Source organism: Balaenoptera musculus, chromosome 3, assembly GCF_009873245.2.
Source record: "Balaenoptera musculus isolate JJ_BM4_2016_0621 chromosome 3, mBalMus1.pri.v3, whole genome shotgun sequence".
NCBI classification, from domain to species: Eukaryota; Metazoa; Chordata; class Mammalia; order Artiodactyla; family Balaenopteridae; genus Balaenoptera; species Balaenoptera musculus.
Window position 1 is genome coordinate 21,165,993 of NC_045787.1, and position 27,289 is coordinate 21,193,281.

The 27,289-nt window shown below is 32.6% G+C and overlaps 1 protein-coding gene across 4 annotated transcripts in view; it reads right to left on the bottom strand.

The window, feature by feature from the left end:
* The window catches only part of CDH9 (cadherin 9), a 125,374-nt gene extending 99,449 nt beyond the window's left edge, over positions 1 to 25,925 (bottom strand). For 2 of the 4 annotated variants that reach the window (XM_036849431.1, XM_036849428.1), the window contains exons 1-2: positions 25,636 to 25,747; positions 25,498 to 25,546 (exon numbers count right to left, since the gene is read on the bottom strand). The gene's annotated coding sequence lies outside the window, so the exon portion shown is untranslated. Of the gene's footprint in view, positions 1 to 20,931; positions 21,003 to 25,497; positions 25,547 to 25,635 lie in introns of all 4 variants that reach the window. The other 2 variants (XM_036849430.1, XM_036849429.1) reach the window with 2 other exon arrangements.
* Between the last annotated feature and the right edge of the window lie 1,364 nt (positions 25,926 to 27,289).

The window sequence follows — 27,289 nt, forward strand, 5'->3', positions numbered from 1 at the left end:
GGACTAAATAACTTAATAGACTTAAATACTTAATATTTAGTATATTGAATTACATAGTATATATCTTAATTTCTTGTAGAATTCAAGCTGAAAATATAATGTGATATGGAAGAAAACTACATGAGGTACTCTGATATCATTAAAATATAAAATCATATATAAAGCATGAACATTTGCATTTAATGAATGTTTATTAAAAATCTATTATTACTTTAAAACATGTATACTTGCTCCTTTTTTCAGTCTATACAAATGAAAATACCAGCAAAATTTCATTTGTATTCTTGAAATTTACTGTGAAAAAATCTCTATCAGATCAATAATAAAGATTTCTTGGCACTGATGCCAATTTAAATGTTACTATAGCAATCACCATGGTAATGCTTTCAATTAGTGTTCACAGTCACAGCATAATGTGAGTCTAGTGTACCATTTGGCAATTTCATAATGGATCTACGGATTATTTAATTTTACCAGTCAAATAAAATCTAAAGTAGCCCAAAAAATGAAAAAAGCATCAACCATGAACTATCCTTAGTTTTAAATTTCAAATACTCTCTATCTAAACTTTACAAATAGTCTAGTGTAAGAATATATTAGCATGGTTACCTTTGCAAATCACCTATTCAAACACAACACAGTTACAAAGAAATTGCTTCATATCTCATTAACAGATATTAAAAATCCAGTGTTTATTTCATCTGGAAAGTTCATCTGCAAATAAGCTCACATATGATAGATAAGTCATTATTATTAAATCTTATGGAGGGAAGGAAAATGGAGATGATAATAATGTCATTTATTATTGTTATATCTAGCATTTATGAAGCACATCTTACAGACCAAGCACTGTTCTAAGTGCCTTGCAGTTTTGGTAATCATCTGTTCTGTTCACAAACAGCCCATGTATCCCTCTTCTAGCCCACTGGGATTGTGCTTCACTGCCATCTTGAAGTTCCCTATAGCTATTTAGCCAGTGAAGTTTGAGTGGATGTGATCTGTGTTCTTTTGGGGAAGAAGATTTACAAACTGCTAAATAATCCTGCCACTATCTTTTTTCCCTTTGCCATACCAAGTATCATGTCTTCCCAAAGACCCAAAATGAAGACCACAAGAAGCTCCCTGATACCCCCACTAGGCTTCTGGAATGAATATATAGGGCGAGAGGAAATTAACTTTTTGTTGGTTTGTTTTAAGCTCCCTGAACACCCTAGTCCTTTAGGACTGATGTATCTACCTTAAATCACATAACAGTGTCAACATCCTCTTGATGAAGTGCTATATTATTCCCATTTTATGTACAAAAAAAAATGAAAGTTTAGAGTGCTTAAATAAATTGCCCAAGATAAACATCCATTAGGTGATAAGGGAGAAAATAAAAATCAGCTCTGAGAGCTGACATCTGGTACCTGGCCTGGCAACTAAGAGCTAGGTTATTGTTTCTTCTACTGAGCACAAACAATTTAACAGAATATCATCATTAGATGAGCTCCCTCTATGAGTGAACAAGGCAAAAATCATGGCCACTAGGCACCCCCAAAGTGACCAAATATCTTCCTCTCTTACTATGTCTTTATCAAAGACAACTTCAAACAGTTTTTCCAGCTTCCATATAGAAATTAACATACCTGTACAGAATTGCCCCAATTTCCTGATATTACCCAATCAAGTGCTGATTCCTGCTCTTAGAAGCGCTTCCCAAATGCCCCAGCATATTCCCAAACTCTATAATAAACCTATCTTAACTCCCTCCAACCAGAATATCTCCCAATTTCCCCATGATGGGCAGTATGCCTTGTTGCAGGAAGTTAATACACCTAACTTTGACTAAAACTGTGTTCTTGGTCATCTTTTGGGCATTGGGCTTTTTCAGTGATAATACAACCACTATGCTGTAATCCAAATAAAGCAGTGTGAATTTCGAGAATTAATAAGATTAGTTAACATAAATTAGTTCCTTTCTTAAAGTAATTCCATGATAGACAGTTTTTATTGAACAAAACAAGGGATATGATTTAAACAATATGTCAAAGAACTGTAGTAAAATTGGCACTGATATGACTTATTGGTGTGTGTGTGAGTGTGTGTGTCTGTGTGTAAACACACACTTATGAATTTATAAGGAAATTTGTTAAGGAATAGGCACAGTTCCCACCCCATTGCCCAACCTCATGTGCAGAGGGTTGAATCAATTATACTCCCAGCTCATGGGTTGTAATAATTGTTGGGTCATACAAGGACCTTCTCTTGTTTCTTGATTTATTTTTATTTTATCCCCATCTGCCACTCTCAGGTCCCCCAGTTTTCCTAAGGATTTTTCAATAAATAAGAACCTGTGAATCAAAAGTGTTTTACAATAAAATTAATTATCTGCATCATGTTCCCAGAGGTTAGTATAGAATTATGGTCTGATTTGGAGGAGGACTAATGGACCAAGAGATCAAAGGACTCAATACACTGTCTGTGCATTAAAATATGGGACGTAATGGAACACCTAAGTGTAGCAGACAGTTTCAAACATTTGAACATGTTATCTTTCACTTTACACATATTGCACATAATCGGATCTCTTTTTTAAGGAACTGTAACATTAAAAATGCTTAAAATTTAGTTAGAAATACTGCACAGCCAACGAGATTAATAAAGGTTTGAAATATTTCTATTAACCCACTGAATTCCAAAGGGAGAGTATTTACTATTTTCATTTTAAATTATGCTCTCACTATTAATCTTCATTAGGATATCTCTTCTTTGCTATAAGAGGAAATCTAAGAAGTAAAAATGCATCATAATTAACCTTCTAAAATCAGACCTTATTGAGGTTCCTTACACCTCTTGCTATGGATCCTTCTCTGTAGGAAACTCTTTTAAGTCTGCAATAGGATAAGATCAGTTAATTTTAATTTTTTTCTCTATATATTTGCCAAGGGAACAGATGATTGCTGCTTAAATAGCATCGTTAAGCATCAGAGATACAAAATACTAAATGTAATATATTAAAGCCAAAAAACCCTCAAATGTTTGCTTCTTAGGAAGATACCTCTTACACATATAAATTCTAGAATATATGCTCTGGTTTCCTGAACATTAATAGTGATTCCCAGAATTCTTTAATTCATGTTTCCATTGCATAATACTATAACCATATTCCCTGCCAAACACTTGACACAGATGTCTTTTCTAAAAGGATTCTGCTCATTAAGCATATAAGGGTCACCTGTGTCAACGCTGCAACTCAGAACATCCAGTATGTCATTATCTCCTAATAATAACTTAGTCAACAACTATTTCTAGTTCATGATTTGTCATCCTGATCTAACAAGACATCATCATCATCAGAACTAATGTAGGTAAATAGAGGGACTGAATAGATAAAGACAAATGCAATGTGTACTGACATTTTATATAATTTTTATTAGTGAGATAATCTATCCTTTAACATTTCTGCATATCTTACTGGTTTTGAACAGTTTAATTTTTCCTTAATTATAACTATCCTCAGAAATTGATACTGTAACATTTCAATATATCTCTAACAGACAGTACTGGCATATGAGTACCCATTATTTACAAACTTTATCTTGGATTTTCCAGAACACTGTTGGAATATCAGGTATGGGTTTTGGCCTTGCATTCACAAGTCATTTCTACAGTACAGTGCTGAAATCAGTAGACTGTACTAGGCTGAGAAGAGGGATGCAGGTGAGAAAGATTGTTGTTCGATGAAAAAATACAGTACTCATCACAAAATGCCACTATGTGAACACAGACAATTAGAGGATTTGTATACAAAAAGTATAATCATTGTGCATTTCTGAGTCTGCCATCAATTCAGAAAGGGAGTTCATTTGGCCAGGAGACTTAAAACCTGTATGCTATTTACCTTATAAGAATGCTTATCTAAGGTTTAGCTATTTATGAACTTTGAATTTTTCAGTGGTTGCATTAAAAAATCTGAGGATTTGGTTCTATCCATTTTGGGAGAAAGTTTATTTGTCATGATTGGCCACATAATTTTCTCCTGCGTAGTAGTTTTAAATCCAAGAGTAAATTAAGTCCAATGTGGAAATTACTCATGAAATAAAATTCTGTTTTCTTCAACCAACTGTTAAAAATGCTTTTAAGAGTATAAAACTTAGGCTATGATAACTTTTATTTATGAAATTTTTGGTGAAATTGAGAGAAAATTAAGGAAGCAGAAAGTTACAAAGAACACATCATTCCTTAATCCACAGAGAGAAAAGACATATTTTTATTCATTTAAATTAATCCCTGATAGTTTTTGAAAGGGTTGCATTAAGATCATTTGGAGTTTCAGTACCAGGGTGTTATCAAGTTCTTTCATTATTTTTTTTTTTCTTTGTCTCCTCTTCTTCAACATGAGAAGCTTCAAGCATAATAAATACAGGAACTCATTACCTCAAAACTGTTCGTGTCTTCTTTCTATTCTTCCTTTTTTCTTTGATTTCTGACATACATATATCAAAGTACTTTTCTTAAAATATTTTTCTGCCTAACATTTCTTTTATCATAATAGACACTTTTTAGGTACATTTCATTGAGCCTCACAAATGAACATATATGAAAAATTAGTATGGGTCTCTTACAGAGAAATAAATTAGGCCTCAAAAGGATCAAATCACTCCTCTAGGACTGGAGTTAGAAAATGACTGGGTTGGAATATGAAACCATATGATCTCATTTCAGAGCACATTTTTGTAAATTCTCATTTACTTGCTAGACTAGCCTCTGGCCACCAGGGAAGCCCCTAATCCTAATTTTTATTCATTTTTTAAAAGAAACAGTTTAAGACCCATTATCTTTCTGAAAATTATTTGAATCAATTCCTATGTTACAAATGGAATATTTCATAAACAGGGGTAACCGAAAAAAAAAGGGAAGCCATTCAGACTGATTTGGGCTTTTGTTTATTTACAGGAAGAGCAAAAGAAATTTGGTTTTCACATATGATACATAGAAAATTTATCAGATATGTATCACCTTCACTTAACTACATATTAAACATAAAAAAGTTAAGTATTTTTATATCTACCCAAAATTAGAAGAGAAAGATAGTATAAAATATTTCTGACCCATGGGTAGTTATTAGCGACAAAATATTATTGACAAAGTTAATAGAATTATATTTTAGATTCTATAATTAGAAGGTGTGATTTGTCCTCATGAAAGCGCTTTCTGTTCTCAGGGGGCCCTATAAATCATGTAGATACAGGTTAAGTAATGGTCTTGTGATTTCCAATGGAAAAATCCAAGTGCTCATGTGTCATGCAGGTATATTAAGCTTCCTCTTTAATAATGTAAATTTTTTAAAATGTTGGCATCTCTGGGATAATGTTATCAGAGTAAATTATTTTATTTTTTGTTAATCTCTTCCTATAGTCTGAGAAAAATTGAGGATTATGGGCTCCCAAATAACAATTAGTGTCAAGGTAACACCTGTTGGTTAGAGAAGAGCCCTCCAGCTTCATGGCAGCAAGCTGAGAGCAAAGGATGGAGATATCCAAGAGTCAAGTCCTGGGAAACTGCCTGGACTATTTAGATTTAGCAGCGAAATACCGTATTGTAAATTTCTTTCCTGATGTCTTCTGTTCCCTAACATCATTTTTATTCTTTTATCCTTCTGTAAAGGGTGTTCAATGTTATTATTATTATTAATTGCTGTTCTGTCCTAGAATTAGTAGGGCTCAGGGAAACAGCAGGAACCTATTAAGGTTGAGCATTGAGATCAATTGAGAAACTTGCAGAGGAATCCTAAGCAAGTAGTAACAGGTGAAATCCAGAATTTTAGAAACACTCCTAGAAATTTTAACGAAATATTTGGAGGGGTGGACTCAGTTTGTTTTATCATGCAAACTGGAACTAGGATTAAGTATTTGGTTATGAAAGGAAAGAACAAATTTGAAGACTGGAAAAATTAGGCTGGAAAAATCTGCTACTACAGTTGAGAATATAGATTCAGAGATACAGATATTGATAGAGTGTGAGAAACAGATATATGTGACATATATGCTCATACTTTATTTGGAGAAATCATATTTGAAAATCCTCATAAAATTAAGTAAATACTAATTTATTTTAAATAATATGTAGTAAAACTGTGTCAAAATACATCTTTAACTTTAAAATGAAGTGTTCAGTAATTTAGCATTCAACTGGTAAAAAAACGTCCAGATGTAGATTTGACTTATTTTTATTAGAAAAGTGATTTAGATTAATTTTATGCAGTAATAATGAAATAAATATTGTCTCAAATATCATAAAATGCCAGTAGAAATGAAAGCATGTTAGGGCATTTCCTTGTATTTTCATATTACAATCTGGGCCAACCAAAAGAGGGAGCTAAAGTATTGTACTAGGTAGCTTCATTTCATAAATGGATCGATTTCACATATGAATTGCACAATGTGTTAAGATGTAAATTTAACTGTGTCTGATATTGACTTATTAACATTGACATATTATGGGCAATACTTAACTTATGGTCTTAAAACTGTATATTTCCCCAGAAGAAAATTATTTTTTCAGGCATCATAAAATTATAAAAATAAAGTACAAAAGACAGAAGGAATATTAAGTAAAATCTCTTAAAATTGAGTCTTACAAAGGAAGGAAGGAGAGGAATCACATAAGCCTCAAGTAACTTGAATCACATGATTTTTCTCTACACGTGTATAATAGGGCTAATAATATTGAGGCTGTTTCCATGTACATAAATACAATTAAAAGTAATATGAAATATGACGCACTTATAAAATACACACCAAGAATGTATATTTTACATAGCCAGCGATATCATTGGCAAAGAGATCCTATGTGATAATTATGTGTGGTTTATCCAGCACAGCTGCTACGCATTTTCCCCATAGACTAGGGCAAGATACCATTATAAATAAAGGTTCATTGCCAAAGAAAAATAGAATCTGTAGTTCCTTATTACAAAATGTTATTCTACAATGAGATTAATTTAATTAGTGAATAGTTTAATTTCCTTCTTCAAAACATCATAAGGAAATCTGTAACTCCAGTAGGAAATCTAAAGGAGAGGAGATAATTTACCTATAAATAATTAATTTTCACGTAAATAGATTGTGAAAACAAAATGTTTGACTATCAGATACTTGTATTGTGATGTTTCCTCAAGACATTACATTGAAACAGAGGGTGTTGTTCTTTTGTGATCTGGGAGAACTTATCTTACACACTCATACATTTATTACTCTCATAACACTATAGAAAAAACATGGTTAGGGATAGTAATTTCTTCTAGGTTTAACTGAGGGGTCTAACACCTGAAGTACCTGAGAGATTATTTTTTGACATAAACCAATGACATGATATCCAAGGACAGAATTATTGAAAGACACCAATATATAAATGTCTCAAAGAAATAACTAACCTATATTCCTCTTTTTTAAAAAAAATCTAGTCTACTACAAATTGAGTGTTTTTTAGGAATACATTTGATATTAGAATTATGCATTCTTCAAATGAATCCAGTTGTTGTCTTTAAAACTGGCAAACTGACATACTTTTTTTTCCCCAAAGACTGAGCAGTTGTATTAGCAAATTGTTCCATTTCATGCAATCTTTGCTATAATATAGAAATTATTTATACACGTAAATAGTGTTAAAGAGCACAGTTTTATAATTGCAGAAATATATATAAATATATTTAATATATATTAAATATAAATATATATAAATTCAATCAAATGAGATTACACGATTTGAATTATCTGAACAAAAAACGATTTAAGATAAATCATTTCTTTAGAAAACTATATTTCTTTTAAGTGGTTGATGTTTAAATGTGTTATAATTGTTGTGAATATGCAACAGAATGCGTGAAACAGCACAGAATGCTTGGTGCTGTAAACATGATAAATTAATACATTTCTGAATATTTGTGACAATAATAAAATTCAAACTCATATATTTTTTAATGCACAGAAATTCTGATATCAATGCAGGAAATTTAGGCAATATGGAGAAGGTCAATTGAACAGATGCAATTGATCTAATACTAGAGTGGACATCAACACACAGGGATCCACATCTCAGAAAAGGCCTTCAAAAAGACCAGGTATAAGAGCATAATCCAGGTCTTTGGATACTTCCAAATTGTTTTATTTCCATTTTTCTGTTTTTTCCTCACAAGATGGAAGCTTGTTAGAGAAACAATGGAAACAATAGTTTAATATAACTATTTTCACAAACTTAATTGACTTCAGAACTGAAAAAGCCCTTAGATGTTTGCTAATATCCCTCCATCATTTTTAAAATGAAGAAATGAAATCCCAGAGTGGTAAATGAATACAAAGCCCCTATCTCTAGTCTTTTTAGTCCCATCCCTTGTTCTCTTTACTAAACCAGACTGGAATGTAATTCCACCATGTAAATTTTTGGAAATAATTAGTTAACTCCACTTTCGTTCTTTCAAATAGCATAAAGCTAGTTTTGGCATAAAGCTATTTTTCCTTCTCTACATGCAGAGTTGAGTTGGTTCATCCTATTCTTTCTGTAAGGGTTGTAGAGAAAGCCAGGCCCAGTCACAGTGGTGAATTAAATGGCAGTCATTTTTTGCCTCTGGCTATTCATGCTTACTATGATGCCATTTTTTATATGCAAAGGTATGAATCAAAACCGATTTTAAAAAATATAATGATTTACATTGATAAGGCATTCTTAATCACATAACTTATTCCTGGAGACCTAGATTCTACTCTTGGTTTTCTCGTCTAGGATCAGTTTAAGCAAATTTTTCAGGGTCTTGGTATCCCTACCTGTAAAAAATCAGTCAATTAAATGAAATGTCAGTTAGGTTCCTTCTTGCTGTAATAATCCCTGATTGCATTGAATCATCCTTTTCTTAATTTAAAATCTTCCATCCAAGAGAGAGATCACATTTTAAAGGTAAACTTTTTCATTTAAAAATAACATTAGAAATCATTATGACAACTTGGCCCTATTTTTATTAATAATGAAAACTGGGCAAATGTTTTTCTAAGACCAATGTATTTTTCATAAATTTTCAAACATATTTTTCATCCTCTGATAATTGGGAGCTTTTTTAGTGCTCTGTGCCTTTTCAAAGTGTGATTGTTTACATAATTTTAAACAACATTTCTTTTATGTTTCCAGTATGTTCTTATTGTTACTCCTACTCTCTGCATTCATGATTGATCATATGGTATTTTTAAAAGCCAGTGAAGATTTCTTTGGAGAAAATATGTTGCCTAATCAAGTAAAATCCTAGCATTGAGCAAAAACATCTTTTTCAATCAATTATTTGGAAGTATAATTATATTTCATTTTCTGCCTTCTTTTAAAAGTTTAGACAGGGGACTTCCCTGGTGGTGCAGTGGTTAAGAATCTGCTTGCCAATGCAGGGGACACGGGTTCGAGCCCTGGTCCGGGAGGATCCCACATGCCGCGGAGCAAGTAAGCCCGCGAGCCACAACTGCTGAGCCTGTGTGTCACAACTACTGAAGCCTGTGCACCTAGAGCCTGTGCTCTGCAACAAGAGAAGCCACCACAATGAGAAGCCCGTGCACTGCAACGAAGAGTAGCCCCCGCTCGCCGCAACTAGAGAAAGCCCACCCACAGAAACAAAGACTAAAACGCAGCCAAAAATAAATGAGTTTAAAAAAAAAAAAGAAAAGTTTAGACAAAGAAAAGTCCTGAAACATGTACAGAATATTATAACTACTTTTTCCCAAATACACTGGTAAAATTCCTGGTAAAATTCCCTAAAAACAGTATTAGAAACTGACAGTTTGAGTACATTCTGAATATAATAAGAATAGTTGCAAAATTAATATTTATTAAATGGCTATTATAATAAGCACTTTGATATATGTATTATCATAATCAATCTTGCAACAACCCTAATATTACAATTATCCACATTTTCACCTGAGGAAATTGAAATTTAGGAAGATGAAATAAATTCATTGAGACCACACTGGAGGCAAGAGATAAAGCTGGTGTTTCTGGCTCAGGAATCCAAGCTTTTAACCATTACAGTTAGTATTTAAGTAAACATGATTTCTTCCCTTCTCTGTAGCTCAAAAGAACGGCAGGCAGATTTAACACTGGGAAGGGGAGAAGGAGGGAGTTAGGAGATATAGAGTTAGCATCAGATCAAAAGTTATAAACACCACACCTTCCAATGTGGTGTATGAATCAGTTTCACAATTAAGCAATGTAGAACTTACTGAAAGAATTATTTACCAAAGCATGATTCACCCAAAACACTTAGACCATTGTGTTTCCTTATTGAAAACATCCAATAACCAATAACTATTTATGATATAATCTTAAAACTCCAAATTGGGCAAATTTTCATTTTTGTTTTATAACTGTAAATTACATTTTAGCCAAAATGAACACAATTTGGTAGGATAAGAAGCATATTATCTACATGTTACTTGGGGTGAGAATATTGTCATTATAATTGTTTATTTTACACAAATGGTGTAGTCCTATCAATGTACATTGAGTACTGTGCTGACAGGTGCTTTTAAAGAAGGGTGTCCAACCAGTCCTTGTGAGGTCAAAGGTCACTTTTCCAGCAAATACATTGTATATAAGGACCTAAGAGAATATGACTAGGGTCACCTAATTCAGATATGGTAAGGAAAATATTGAACACCAACAAAAAGACTGTCTACAGTCCTGGGACAAAGAGTTAACAGTTAGACTAATACAAATGTCTCTGAAAATTTAACCGAAGATCATCGAAAAGAGGAAATCAGTAAAAAAGAAAGAGAAGCCGTAAAAGTGCCAGAAGATGAAGGTAGGCATAACATAACAGACAAAATGATGAAAGTGGAACTTGTAGGACAGCAGATCCTCAGAAGTAGAGAAGAACTGCAATCACATAATTAGACTCCTTTTGGAAACTATAAAAAAGTATGAAAATTATGTTCAAAATATAATCACACAGATAGGAAGGCATCAACATTTGGAGCATTAGAGACAATTCTAGAACAGATCCTGCTGTCCCTAGTGCCTTCAAGAAGGATAGAACCTCAACATTCAGGATAAAGGAGGAATTCTTTTTCATTTTTTCCTTTGGAGAGTTGTAAGACTAACTGTCCCGTATCATTATAGATAAGGATACAGAAATATACAGAGATATATACAGGTATATATGTCCTCCTTACAATAAGATACTTTTTCCTGCCTTAGCTTCAGTGAGTCTTCAACTTATAACCAGGAGAAACTAGAAAACTAAAAATCTTGGACACTAAGAGTTAATATCTAAATATTCTATAGTAGCTGTCTGAAATTCCCACCGCTATATAAACAGTAACATTTAATAAAAGGCTAACTTTATATACGTACAAAGATGAATATTATATTAGAACCACTTGTTTCATGAAGCAAGAAAAAATGCACGAATGCATGTTGTTGTTAACATTAAGGTGAGAAATGGAAAGTGTCCAGTTCACATTTTTATTAATAAGTTTATAAGTATCTAAGTAAGCGTAATATAACAATCTAGTTTTTACAAATTAAATTACTTTTAATTAGAATATTATATAGAAAAAGAGCAAAATTTATTAACATGCCAGAGCTTTTGAACTTGCCATTTCTTCTACCTAAAATGATGCTTTTCATGATATTTCCTTCTCTCCATTCAGAACCAATTTAAATACCACCTTCTCAAAAAAACCCCCCTAACTACCTTGATAAATTTCCACCCACCCCTTCAGAAACTCTCCACCCCACCACCTATTTTCTCAGCCTTCATCAGTCCCATATTTATCTTATTTGTTATTTGTATTACTCCCCGAGAAAGTATCTTCTGGTGATTAGAAACACTTTGTATCATGTTCACTGCTATAACCTCAGCACCCAAAAAAATGCTATATGCATAGTAAATATTTACTAAATATAACTTAAAATAGTTTCTATATTTTATGAATACTAACTCCATTTTACAAAGATTAGGAATAAACAATCAGATCATTAACATTCACCACAAATATAACTTCCAAGTTAATTTTAGTGAATGTTACAAGCATGCAATCATTATTACCATTTTTGTTTGAACTACATTTTTCAAACCACAGTAAAATTCTTGTACAAATAAACCATCTCTATAAGCTCTATTCACTTTAAGTTCAAGAATATCATTCACTTTAGTTATTAATGTAATTCAAAAAATAAAAGGGAAAAACCATAAAAATGATAGAAAAGGAAAGTTAAATACCCAGCATTAAAATATGTGATGATATGAGATACTATGAAATTTTATTACCATTGATTTAAAACTTTCATAACTCATTCATATCTCCAAGATCCATGTATAATGTACTCATTCTAACTTAAAGCAATAAACTTTATAGTATTCTATCTATGATTGTAAATATTCTATATTAGTTTCAGTATGGTATAAATTTACACCACAAAATTTTTCAAAATATAAAATATTTTCATTGTATGCTATGTCAACTTAAGGAACCACATGATATGTATGAATATTTATATTCATAATGTTGTAACTGACTTCCAGATTTACCTTATCTAATTTCAAGAACAATGAAATAGTCATCAAATTAAGCTAGGTGTCTCTTATGCTACATGAAAAGTTTCAATGCACTTTACCTAGTTATAATGAACCTGAGCAATAACATTCTTAATAATAATAATAAGAGCAGTTATTATAGGATCAGAAGTGTCTCTTCATAATACACTATAATGTAGATATTGTTCATATCTTTTCTCAGGAAGCTTCAAGAGCTCTGAAGCACTAAAAGACTTTCTCAAACTCATACATGAAGTAGATAGTAAAACCGGCTTTTCTACTTTGAATGTATGACTCCAGGACTTTGCTTGTCCTTACAACCATAAAATATTACCTATCTAAACTTCCTGGTCATTGCATTTTATTGTACATGAGACAATTTGCACCCAGAAATGAAGATAAACTACTAATAAGACAGCTAGTAAATAGAGCTGGGAAGAGATTGTATGTCTACTGACACCACCAGCCAAGTGCATTTTTACTATTATTTTGATAAACTTGTTAAGTACAAATATTTTAACTTATAAACTGTTAAGCAGTCCATACTTTTTCAGGATATGAAAACTCCATAAATATCATGAAAGCTTTGGCCTTTCTTCCAGGGAACTTACACTAAATCATAACTAAAATATTTTTATAAAGATTTCAGGATAGTTTTTACAGGCCAATATCACTGATGAACATAGATGCAAAAATCCTCAACAAAATATAGCAAACAGAAACCAACAGCACATTAAAAGGATCATACACCATGATCAAGTGGGGTTTATCCCAGGAATGCAAGGATTCTTCAATATACACAAATCAATCAGTGTGATACACCATATTAACAAATTGAAGAATAAAAACCTTATGATATCTCAATAGATGCAGAAAAGCTTTTGACAAAATTCAACACCCATTTATGATAAAAACCCTCCAGAAAGTAGGCATAGAGGGAACTTACCTCAACATAATAAAGGGCATATATGATAAACCCACAGCCAACATTGTCCTCAATGGTGAAAAACTGAAACCATTTCCACTAAGACCAGGAACAAGACAAGGTTGCCCACTCTCACCACTATTATTCAACATAGTTTTGGAAGTTTTAGCCACAGCAGTCAGAGAAGAAAAAGAAATAAAAGGACTCCGAATTGGAAAAGAAGAAGTAAAGCTGTAACTGTTTGCAGATGACATGATACTATACACAGAGAATCCTAAAGATGCTACCAGAAAACTACTAGAGCTAATCAATGAATTTGGTAAAGTAGCAGGATACAAAATTAATGCACAGAAATCTCTTGCATCCCTATACACTAATGATGAAAAAATCTGAAAGAGAAATTAAGGAAACACTCCCATTTACCATTGCAACAAAAAGAATAAAATACCTAGGAATAAACCTACCTAAGGAGACAAAGGACCTGTATGCAGAAAACTAGAAGACACTGATGAAAGAAATTAAAGATGATACAAATAGATGGAGAGATATACCATGTTCTTGGATTGGAAGAATCAACATTGTGAAAATGACTATACTACCCAAAGCAATCTACAGATTCAATGCAATTCCTATCAAACTACCAATGGCATTTTTCACAGAAGTAGAAGAAATAATTTCACAATTTGGATGGCAACACAAAAGACCCCGAATAGCCAAAGCAATCTTGAGAAAGAAAAATGGAGCTGGAGGAATCAGGCTCCTGGACTTCAGACTATACTACAAAGCTACAGTAGTCAAGACAGTATGGTACTGGCACAAAAGCAGAAATATAGATCAATGGAACAGGATAGAAAGCCCAGAGATAAACCCACACACATATGGTTGCCTTATGTTTGATAAAGGAGGCAAGAATATACAATGGAGAAAAGACAGCCTCTTCAATAAGTGATGCTGGGAAAACTGGACAGCTACATGTAAAAGAATGAAATTAGAACACTCCCTAACACCATACAAAAAAATAAACTCAGAATGGATTAAAGACCTAAATGTAAGGCCAGACACTATCAGAGTCTTAGAGGAAAACATAGGCAGAACACTCTATGACATAAATCACAGCAAGATCCTTTTTGACCCACCTCCTAGAGAAATCGAAATAAAAACAAAAATAAACAAATGGGACCTAATGAAACTTAAAAGCTTTTGCACAGGAAAGGAAACCAAAAACAAGACGAAAAGATAACCCTCAGAATGGGAGAAAATATTTGCAAATGAAGCAACTGACAAAGGATTAATCTCCAAAATTTACAAGCAGCTCATGCATCTCAATATCAAAAAAACAAACAACCCAATCCAAAAATGGGAGAAGACCTAAATAGACGTTTCTCCAAAGAAGATATACAGATTGCCAGCAAACACATGAAAGAATGCTCAACATCATTAATCATTAGAGAAATGCAAATCAGAACTACAATGAGATATCATCTCACACCAGTCAGAATGGCCATCATCAAAAAATCTACAAACCATAAATGCTGGAGAGGTTGTGGAGAAAAGGGAACCCTTTTGCACTCTTGGTGGGAATGTAAATTGATACAGCCACTATGGGGAACAGTATGGAGCTTCCTTAAAAAACTAAAAATAGAACTACCATATGACCCAGCAATCCCACTACTGGGCATATACCCTGAGAAAACCATAATTCAAAAAGAGTCATGTACCACAATGTTCACTGCAGCTCTATTTACAATAGCCAGGACATGGAAGCAACCTGAGTGTCCATCAACAGATGAATGGATAAAGAAGATGTGGCACATATATACAATGGAATATTACTCAGCCATAAAAAGAAATGAAATTGAGTTATTTGTAGTGATGTGGATGGACCTAGAGTCTGTCATACAGAGCGAAGTAAGTCAGACAGAGAAAAACAAATACCATATGCTAACACATGCATATGGAATCTAAAAAAAAAATGGTTCTGAAGAACCTATGGGCAGGACAGGAATAAAGACACAGACCTACTAGAGAATGGACTTGAGGACATGGGGAGGGGGAAGAGTAAGCTGGGACAAAGTGAGAGAGTGGCATGGACATATATACACTACCAAATGTAAAACCAGTAGCTAGTGGGAAGCAGCCACATAGCACAGGGAGGTCAACTCAGCGCTTTGTGACCACCTAGAGGGGTGGGATAGGGAGAGTGGGAGAGAGGGAGACACAAGAGGGAAGAGATATGGGGATATATGTATATGTATAGCTGATTCACTTTGTTATAAAGCAGAAACTAACACACCATTGTAAAGCAATTATACTCCAATAAAGATGTTAAGAAAAAAAAAGATTTCAGGATAGTTTTGATCATGAAATGTATACTTTGGGCCCTTTAAGTATGTGGTCATATTTTTAAGATTCATAATTTAGCAGGAAAACCTTAAAATATAAGATAAAAGCCAATGGCTGAAGACTTGGATCCAAGGCTGAGATGTACTGATGTATTTCTAGATGTGATGGGTTGGGGATAAGGGAGAAAGTGTTATTGAGGTGTATTCTTAATTTATAAAATTATACTTTGTGGAATGTATTTTTAATTAAATATACTGTTGGGTAGGTGAGCAACTAGAAGGTTATTATAACAATACAGCAAAGAGATATGAAGGTTTTTATAAGAACAGTGGTTGAAGGACTAGATAGTAAAAGACCGATGTAAGATGTGACTAGTGTTATATCTGTCAGGATTTGGCATTTTATCTTATAAGACAGAATTACAAATTATAAAGACATTTTTTTTCTATGTATGTCTTTTGGAAGCAGTGAAGAGGTATAGAAAAACGGTCTTGTATTAATTTGAAAAGTAGCTTTTAAAAGGGAGTTATAGTCCTACTTATTGTGTGCTCCCTGTTTCATATTAGGATTATTGATTTCAATTTTAGGAACAATATCAAACAAGAGTTCAGTTCACACAGGGCAACTTGAATGGTAGAGCAGTCTGTAAAATGTTACTTATTTTAAAATTGAAGTGGGCTTCTCCGGTGGCGCAGTGGTTGAGAATCTGCCTGCTAATGCAGGGGACACGGGTTCGAGCCCTGGTCTGGGAAGATCCCACATGCTGCGGAGCAACTAGGCCCGTGAGCCACAACTACTGAGCCTGCGCGTCTGGAGCCTGTGCTGCGCAACAAGAGAGGCCGCGATAGTGAGAGGCCCGCGCACCGCGATGAAGAGTGGCCCCCACTTGCCACAACTAGAGAAAGCCCTCGCACAGAAACGAAGACCCAACACAGCCAAAAATAAATAAATAAATTAATTAATTAAAAAAAAAATTGAAGTAATGAGGATTGTTTATACTGAAGAAGAAATATAGGCTGGACAAAGTTTTCTTTGAATGCTTTTCTTTTAATACTAATACATAGGGGTGAAATAAAGATTAGTACCAAGCAAAACTAAGACAAAATAGAGAATTTACAAACAGATAAATGTTGTCACTTATGGCAAAAGGAGACTCTCTAACAACTGAAGCTGTTTGGAAATAAGAGTGGTTTCCATGTGAAGGTCTTCTCAGTACATGTTCCACGACAGCGTAGAGCCTAGGACGTGTAGCAGGTGTTCAATAATGAGTAAATTCAAAGGTAGGAAAATGAAATAATCAGCCAACGGATAAATTAATTAACCACTACAAATAATCTGAAGATCTTTTTCCTGATAGTGAGCTTAAAAGAAAAGAATACAAAGAGTGCATATAGGATTCTGAACAGACTTCTCAATAAACCTGCACACATTTAGGACACTACATTATGCTACTGATGTTATGAGAAGCACTGCTTCTACCAACACCTGCAAACTGTAAGATGGACTGTCATTTCTACTACATGAAAATGGAACACAAAATCAGCTTCTTAATGTAAAAAGTTTGTATGCATCCATTTTGGGATTCCTGAGGCCAAGCAGTCAATATCAAAACAGTCTGCCAACTTGTCCCCTCACACACACACCTTATGAGTATTAACATACAAGGATACAAGGATAGCCTTAGATTTTCAAGTTGCGCTTTTTCTTAACGATTCTCCAAAATCCTCATGCAGCTGTATACATGGCAGGGCTCCATTCCTGGACCTGCAGTCAAATCCACTTGTCAGTAGTACCATGTCTCCTTGTTCTACTTATCTCTTCTTAATGAATTGTGACCTTGGTAAAATTCAACTCCCTATAAGGCCCATTTTCAGTCAATTAGAAAGTAAAAGTTGGGAGAGGTGGAACAGAGGAGAAGAGTTTCTAAAATTGCCCACAAATATATTGACCAATTTTTATTAGCGCCTCATCTAAGGAGTTTCTCATGTTAGAAAAGCTACTTTTTATTACAGTTCACTGAATCATCTCCCCAAAGTGCAAGCCAAATTAAGGAGGAAAAGCACTTGTATTCAAATATACTCTGTCTTGGATGTAGAGGAGGAGTGGGGGTAGGGAAAACTGATAAGGAGTTAGAAGCAAAGCCATAAGTATGGAAACAGAAGTAGCAGCAAAGCTAAAGCTGCAGTGAAGGTAAGAAAGCACAAGTAGTTAAAAGTAGCAAGAGAAATAAATTATCACAGTTCATTGCATGGAAAAAATCTGCTTTCTGTGAATCACTATAGATTTACATTCAGTTTGGTAGAAGTCAGTGGGCAACGTATAACTTAGGTCTATTTTAGCCACAAAACAATTCAGAATTCAAGCAGAAGGGAAAGGATAAAAGAAGATGGATGTAGATAATTTCTTTCCTCATAGATTATAGTTATAGTTAAAGGAGAAAATAACATTTAACACTTTCAGCACAATACATGTCACCTAGCATATTAGAAATAGTAACTTATTAATGAATTATATACAGTTATATACTTATTAGTATATCATTTGATATATCTTATCAGTATATTTGTTATTGAGAACTTTTTAATCACATGTTAAAGACTAAAAATTCCTTCCATAATCTTACTGTATGCTTACTTTCTTAGATATTAAATTGGTTAAAAATCTACTTTTAGCAAATTGACTATTTAATACTCAAAAATTTTTCTCACCATGGAGATAAAGATTAGTTTCAAATGGGTTCCTGTTGACATACGTAAAAATACTGGATGAAAGGTAATAAAAACATCAAATAATTACATTTAAAAAAATGATATAAAACTGTAATTTTAATAAAATATATATCCCTGATAGTTTATAAAACATCTCTTATTTGTAGAAAGCCACTGTAATGTATGACTATGTATAGAACTCTATAATGATTAGTTACTTATTTTCTAAAATCTGCTTTCAGTTCCATATTTTATATAACAAAACGTTATTTATAAATACTTAAGGATATGTTTGTCCAAACCCACAATCTAAATAAAATTTTCATTCTGGGGTAGAATTTCCTCAACGCTCTTTCCATAGGGGCTGTTTACCTACATTTTCTTGTAATTTTAGAAGAGTGCAATTTAAAAATATGGTCATTGAAATATAATGCAAGACATATACAAGTGACATATTTATCCTGAAATAAAATTTTATTCCTCCCTGAATATGTTTAAAGCTCAATTTCAATGTAAGACTTCGATAAACACAGTTTAGTCTTGAGTAAAATGGAGCGCAATCTCCATGCTTGTGTTTAAATAAAGGGTTGCAGTGATCCCAAAGCAATGCTTCATTTGTCAGCAGCAAACCACAAGAAGCATAGATCTGGGGAGACACCAGACATCCATGATAGCATTATTATTAAATTATTGTGTGACTCTGCTACTGAGTCTGCAATTGAATCTCACTACTTTCTTAGTCTGCATTCTGTCATTTGATCTCCGTCAGTTTCAGTATTCATCTTTGGGTATAAGGAATTATAAACTCAAGTAGTTTCCTGATATATATTTATTTTTAAAAAATTCTATTAGAACAATTATCCTCTTAACTTTCTAAAATCACAAAAAAATTTCCAAAATTGGAAGTTTCTTTCTTATTCAAATAAAATAGTCTTCCCTATTTATCCATTGGAAGCAAAATTTAACACAGGTCTCAAGTCCAAAGTAGTGAGCTTGAGACACCTCATACATATATGTGTATATATATATATCTGTCTATCTGTAATAGATATAGAGAGATAAATATATAGATACAGACAGCACTGTTTAAAAAGTCTTCATTGTAATAAACTAAAATAACTGCAATATTTAAAACTGTAAGCTTATTATTGGTATTCACTATTTGTATTTCAATAGAACTCCCTATTGTAAACTGACCAAAGTTAATTTTAATTATAAAGAAAAATATATTTATTCCCAGTATGATAATAACTTTCTTCACTGTTAATGATTGTATCAGGGACCTCAATTCTAAGCTAAACATAAAAGACAGACAAATATGATTTGCATACAAAACCATATATATTATTATAATAGTGTATTAATTATTTAGTCCTTGGAAGAGTAATATTGTCAGAAATACAAATCTGAATCTTATTTAATGCTCTTGTACCAAAAAGCATAACTGAATTGAAACTATATATAAAATGTCACATCATCTAGTTAAACTGGCACGATTAGGGGGAGAAGAAAAAAATATTATTTCTCTTCTAATAGTTAAACCTATTTCAATCCCTGCTCAGTACATGCATAGTTGATTTATAATGTACTAATAAGTTATAACATTTACCTGGTGAGTGGAAGTAATACAAATATTTATCCTTGACTGTTTTATTAAATTATTATATATATGTTATTAGACATAAAGCAATGCTATTTAATCTTAGTATATTTTTAATATAAAGAAAATTTGGAATTAAGCAAATAATTAACTTACCCAACAATACAAGAAATATAAAATGCCTATTGACTGACCCTCGGCTATGGAAAATGACCAAATAAATAAAATTCCGTCATGTAATGTGCTCTCTCTGTATTTTATATAACAAATAAAAAATAATAAAAATCTTATTTTCTGATAATAATCGTCTAATTTTTACCTAATATGGTTTGAGATAGCATTATGATTCCTACTTTACTTTCCCACCCACCATAAGAATGGGTAAAGAGATTATAATTTTATGAGGTCAAGACTTTTAGACATTCAATGGAGAATGATTATTTCTACTTACAGTTTTTAAAAATGCAAGTCTAATTCTCCCTATTCAAAAAATTATCAAAATCAGCCATAACACATGAACTTTGAGTTTAAATTTTTCCAAAATTTAAAAATAGTTTTAATTGCTATTTGTTCATAATATAATATCCATAACTGCCTGACAAAATAGATTCTTAGTGTCTAATGTTACACCACTGTAACAATTTAAAGGCTATAATTAATTTATACATTGAAATAATTGATTGTGTTATTCCTTTCTATTTTCCATATATATTTTTTGGGTACATACACACACATACAGATCTACCTGTAGATACAGATACACAGAAATACATATGGATGCAGATGTATAGATAAATACCTGAAGATATAGATATGTAGATGTTACTTTGTAATTTGTCCTGTAAGTTTTCTCCAGTGTTTCATCTGTGGCTTAAAAGAGTGAAAAAGAGATTTGAGTTTCTTAGATTTCTGATATATTCTTTGCATTGTGAAGTATTTATAACACAAAAATGTGAATATTTTGAAAAATATTTTGTGCAATTACATTAAATTATTTAAGTAACCTGTTCGGTAGGAAAAAATAGATGATAAAGAAATTACTTGTCTGGGGGAAAACCCCCTTTGAAAACTTTTAGGATTGATGGCCTAGTTTATAAAAGCAGTATGATTTAAATGATGTCTTTTATCATAGGAAGTGTACTATTGGTGTTTATTTGCTTAGATTACACATTGTTATGCTATACATTGTTGTCATCCTTATTATACTTCCTTCCTATAAATATTGTCCGTTGTTTTTTATGACTTCCCTAACATCCTGTTTCAAGTAAATATGAAGGAAAAGTCCATTATGCGTTGGATACTCTATTAATAATACATAAACTGTAGTGAGTTTAGCATATTCCAATATAAATTCTTTCGGGTATATCTATTTCTTATAGTACATTTAGGAACACGTTCATCTTTAAACTCAAAAATCAAATAATAACTATTAGCCACTGCTATCTCCATTCTTTGCAATTGTAGGATTAATCTCAAAGAGTGATATGTAGAGCAGGCTTTTTAATTCACCCTTACAAAACAGTCATATGCTGTGGTGTTTCATTGATTAATTAGAAAGACCAAGAATTATCTCGCTCATGAAGAGAAATAGAGACTATGAGAGCACTCATTCCCCCTGCAATTGATTTATAATTTAGCAAAGTAATTGAATAAGAAAAAAAAAAAGGAAAACCTTGAATATCACTTTAAGAAAATATTCAGGTCTTCTCCTTTTCCTCATCTTTTCTCTTAAAAATAAATAGATATGTATTATACACACACACACACACACACCACAGCAACAACAATACCTCGTGAGGTTTCCATTTTCTCTTCATAAGCAGTAAGATCCATTATTAGGACTTTTATGTTTTGGGAGGTGTTTCTCAGTAGTTCTAATATAAAGTGTCTTGGTTAGGCTCCAGAGATCCTGCTTTTATTCAGACACTTTGCATCTTAATGTGGCTATAAGACCATCTCTTAGTAGTGCTAAATTTAGGGATAAGTGCATTAACATATTAGGACTGCTATGAAAATATTTAAGAGTGCTATAAAGACACTCCTCACTGTGCATTCCTTACCATATTTTAATGATGAGGATAATGGTGGTTCCAGGCAGAGGAATTTGAAGTGAATCATAGGAGAAAAAACTTTTTCAGGATGTTTAAAACTATCTAATAGTCAGTGTTTTCAACTCATCACTGTGTGCGCGTGCACGCGTGTGTGCATATGCGTGTGTGTACATTCCTAATATGATTCTCATGACTTAGCTTTCACATAATGTTTCCACATGATGACATATTTTCACACAATGTTGACAATTTTTCATATATAATTTGACAGCCTTGGTTATGTAATCTGATCTTTCTAAACCTCAGTTTTCCTGTGCAACATTAAAGTTGGAGGTGGTTAAAACCCCATTTCTAAAGTTCTAGAATTTTATGTTAACACCTAAATAAGATAATGTCATAGACATTAAGAAGCTTTTGGGGATATATTTTAAGACACAACTAATTTTTGAAAACAGATATGCAAGATACAAAGAAAGAAATTGCTTTACCTTAGGAAACGTCTCATGTTCTATAATAAAAATAATCTTATGTATAAATTTACATCAGGTAAAAACAAAGCTAATTAAAACCAATGTCCTTTGGTCCCATTTAGCATGTTTTCTTCTAGAAAACTTCATTAAGTAGAAAAATTAAGTAAAATGCCTAAGAACCTAACTAGAGTTTTTATAATAAAATACCTCACCATAAACCAAACTTACTCTACTAATATTACTATTTGATATTACATATAATAGGATCATATATATATAATTATATATATATATATATATCCTTGAAGTCAGAAGTATAAATATTTAAAATATCACATCGGACGTTTTTAAAATATCACACTCTGTTTTTTAAAAATGTTAAATTTATTTATACTTTAAATTTACCTTTGAGGGAACAAAATTTGTCTTAAAGAGTAGAGCAAACTAGTGAAGCATTTGTATTATTGCAGCATTTGTATTAACACTAAGTAATTATCCATCTAGGCTCTTCACTTTCATAGAGAACAAGTTACAGCCAATGTTTATTTGTGACACACTCACATGTATTTTTTAAATTAATTCTCACCTTAACTTATACTTTCTTGCATACAGTATATTGCCATATTACTCACATATTTTGTTATGTAATTTTAAGCATTGTCCAAAGCATTCTGATTAGCTGCACCTATACATTGTGTAAATATTGTATGGAATGCGTGTCTGACTCAAATCACTAAAAAGAGGTAACCCAGCAGAAAAAAAAATCTCCGATTATTTTTTATTCCCATTTGGTGTATGTACCAAAGAATGGACATTAAACTGGCTAAACTTTGCATGTATGAGGGGCACAGTAAAATACCAAGTGAAATCTTTTCATGCAAGGTAACATTCAGAAGAGCTTCTGATCTAACATACAATTTATCAAGTCATGCAACATATCATTTAAAAATGTAATTTCGAAGCCAACTTTGATATTGTGATCTTTTACACGTAGGCAGTGGTACAAGACATTTTTATTTCAATTATGCAAAGGATACAATAATGGTGACATAATTATGTGAACCATTTCAAAATTGTTTTTTAAGCTATCAAATAATGTAATAAAGGGAAAACTTACTTTTCCATCCTAGAAAATAATATTATCTTATATGACTTGCTTTATTAGTCTTACCAAATCTTTCTGACTTAAAGTTAGAAAAACTGACACTACCTGCTTCCTCTGAAGCATTTTTCTATTCATTATTTCCAGAATTAGATTTGCTTATATCATGAGCTTTATCTTACATTTTCTCATTTTTCAAAGCAAATACAGAGATGACAGTATTCCAACATCTCAGCATATATCTATTAAGTGCATACAATTATTTTGTACTCTTCCTTTGTGAAAACTTCAGTTGAATCCATAATATGCTTGATGACAAGACCGCAAATGCATGTTGTTCATGTTATGTCCAAGTTCTTTGCTGCTATGTGCTAGAATAGCATGTTATTTCATTTTCTTTATTTTTCAAAAAAATCTACCATTTGAACCTGTATTAACCGGTTTTGTAGTTCTACACTTGACACAGCATTGTCTAGGTAATGAAGCAGTGTCTGAATCTGAAAATAGGATTTATCCTCTTGAATGTTAGAGGTTTTTAAATCATACTTTTTTTCCAAGTTAAGAACACTGAATGATCAAGTTCATTCTTAGCTATGGCTAAAAATAGACAACACTGCTAATTTTACAGATAAGAGAGCCAAATGAAGATTTCCTCCTGTCATGAAAAAGTTACCACCTTTTGCTGTTACAAAAATCACTTATTTTTTCATGCTACATAGATTTCCAAGACCTTGTGAAAAAATCTTGATTATTAATCTCATAGATATATATATAACACAATATTAAATTACAGCAAATCTCCAGAAAAGACCTCCAATTTCTCCTCAAATCTATAGTCCATTACATTCTCATCTAAAGTTAATAATACAAATAAATGTGAACTCATCTACTACAGGTGATCACTTTTCTTTTATGCACTTTTGTTATTTAAAATAGATTCGGAGAACATACACTGTTAACAGTATCTAAATGTGAACGCTGTAGAATATTGATAACCTGTAGTTAAAATTCGACATGCCTTTTTAGAGATTAGCGTGCTTGAAAATATAATTGATGCGAATGGTTATTTTGAGTATGCAAAGTAAAAAAAAAAAATGCTCCATCAAGTCACTACATTTCCCATATCACTTCAAATAAAACACAATTTTGCCTTTGAAACTCTCTCCCTCCTGTGGTTTTCATCCACAGTCTTTATTACATTAAGATACATTTGCCTGCAATAATGGAGAGCAATTATAGCCAGCAGATGTACACATTCAGAATATTGACCTGAGTGAGAACTACAAATATGTGAAGAAACCTCCTTCACCAGGTAAAGTGATCACCATAATCCTGACATCCTATGTCCATCTATATATGTGTTATTTTTACTGTTTACGTATCATTTCATTTTAATATTAAAAATAAATCATTTCTTATTAAGACATGAAAAAGATGTCTTTATTTTTGACAGTTCTGACTCAAATTATGTAAACAAAAGTTATGAGAAAACCAGGGTCCATTTAAAATTGATATAATAGTACACACAAACACAATTAATATGTAATTCAAAGCCACCAAAATCAACACAATGTGAAGTTTAGTTTTATTTTTATATTAATGCTCCATATGCAAATTTGAGCACTATAAAAAGAGCTTTGGTAGGTATCAGTTTTGTAAAAGTAAAATAAGAAGCAAACATTGCAAGCTTTTTCACTGAGCATTTTAATATCATATTCAAATACTATAAAATGTTTTCTTACCTGCTTTTAAATGTTGAGAGAGGGGGGGGGAAGGAGCAAAATATAGCAACTAGGAGAGAAGCAATATTTGTATTACTACATTACAGGAAAGCAAAAATTAAAGAGCTTATATTGTCAAGCAAAGTAAATAACATTTACCTTGTTTAGCAACGGAATCGAGTTTAGCCCTGCTCAGCGCTGACAGTTCCGGTGCTGCTTCTCTCTCATTCCCTCTCTCCTCTTTTTATAGTATCTTCACAGCTGAATCTTCATGAAGCTCAGTGTGCCTCCCTCTTCCAGCGAGCATCACTTTTAACTCAGACAGGCAGGAAGCTGAAGCCAAAGGAACTCTCTATCTGATTGGTTTCCATTCAGCGTTTCTGTTTAATAAGAGACGTCCCTCACATAGGAAGATATTGCCACTGATGGCGCTGCAGGGCTCCAGGTTTGGGCTGGGGGAGGAAAGACTCTTTAGGCACAGTGATTTGCAAGCGAATAAAGTAGGAGGGCTCAGAGAAGAGGGCTTTGTCAAAGACCCCTATAAGAGAAAATAACCCAGTGTTTTTCATCTCCGTTAATCAGCTCTGCTTAATATGTTTGCAGTTGGGAGAGAAAGGTCACAGCCTGTCTGTAACCTGTAAATCATCTGTAGAAAATATATATCACGTGGAGAGTGCTGTTGCTCAAAAGGAATTTTGTGTATAGTCCCTGAAGAATTCACAACTACCTATTTCAATTTCAGTGTAAAAATTCCAAGTTTAAGGAAAAGAAAGAATCCAGATTATATTTATCAATGATCATGAATTTTTATCTGTGTCTCTGAGTTTATCGACTAAAATAATCTTTCAAAAACAGTAATTTAAAAACATCTAATCATTGATGTCTTAACATGATCTTTTTCAGTGAAGAGAATGATTTCAAGCATAATTTCAAATATCTACAACACTTTGCTTTTTACTTGATAATGCAATTGAGGGATTTTCACCTTCCTTGGAAACGTACAAATATAATTGGGACCATAGCAACATCACAAGAACTAGATGGTCCACCTGTTAGATTTGCTGTTGTACATTGTACAACTATTAGAAAGGGTAAACCATAACAGAATCAAATCCTGTTACAGAAGAGGAGTCTCCTTAGTACTTCTGGAAATGGCACAATAAGAAAAATATTGATTAGAAGATAAATCCTTCTGAAAAGAACTTCTAGTAATAGTTGTATGAAATGCACGGTGGGAATATGGCTCACTTTATAACAGTTCGTTAAGTCACAGTAAGTAAATAGCTTAAGTGCCAAAAAAAATCAATATCCTATTTGATGCTTCAAAGGAAAACTGACAATAGAAAATATAAATAAAATTGCACTTCTGCCCCCCCCACCCCCAATGGTGAAGCTTATCCATGAAGTGTAGATAATAGAGCTGCCTATCTGAGGCATTATTATTATGTGCATTATGGAAATTCATTTCTTAAAAGGGAAAACAAATACTTGGAATATACAGTTTTACATGTCCCCAAATAAAATGTGACACAGCTAATGCATGGTAATATAACTTGTAGTACACAGTTTTTAAATACTTGTGAATTTGAAGTGTAGGAAATGGAACCCCCCCAAAAGGGACTTCACTTTGTTCATCTACAAATGAAGGAAGAGAAAGAAGAAATAAAGCAAATTGTTCAGGGCTGGTTAGATCCAAGTGGTTAAGAACAACGTAGTGAATTCTTCATGGAGGCTAAGAGTGTTTTCTTGAAGCAAAGACACTTAATATAAAATTCACATTCTCCTTTATATTCATTTCTTCCAGTTCTGCTTG